The sequence below is a fragment of the Diaphorina citri genome, unplaced genomic scaffold, assembly GCF_000475195.1.
Source record: "Diaphorina citri unplaced genomic scaffold, Diaci psyllid genome assembly version 1.1 scaffold97834, whole genome shotgun sequence".
In the NCBI taxonomy this organism is placed as follows: domain Eukaryota; kingdom Metazoa; phylum Arthropoda; class Insecta; order Hemiptera; family Psyllidae; genus Diaphorina; species Diaphorina citri.
Genome location: NW_007474792.1, coordinates 1 through 312, shown reverse-complemented (window position 1 = coordinate 312; position 312 = coordinate 1). Strand labels below are relative to the sequence as shown.

Sequence of the window (312 nt, the reverse complement as noted above, 5' to 3'; positions counted from 1 at the left end):
CTGAGAGCTATGTCTAACTGATGAGTTCCAATAAGAACGAAACGCGTCTTAGGCTGCTCTCAGGTGTTGGCTAAAAGTGTTTATTTGCTTTCCGCATGATTGACCATACGATTCCCGATTTAGTACCTACCTATGTATTTATTTACAGGTACACTGCAAATCTCGCCATTTCTCTTATTACCAGAATCTGATTTCCTTCTCCTTATAAGACCTATTATTGCCTCTAGCTATCACCAGCCGAGATCGTCTAGTGGTTAGGACCCTGCGTTGTGGCCGCAGTAACCCAGGTTCGAATCCTGGTCTCGGCAGAAT

The 312-nt window shown here is 44.2% G+C and overlaps 1 non-coding gene across 1 annotated transcript; it reads left to right on the top strand.

Annotated features, from left to right (window-relative positions):
- Positions 1 to 236: 236 nt before the first annotated feature.
- Positions 237 to 308, top strand: Trnah-gug. The gene has a single exon. It is a non-coding gene; the product is annotated as a tRNA-His (tRNA).
- Positions 309 to 312: the final 4 nt, after the last annotated feature.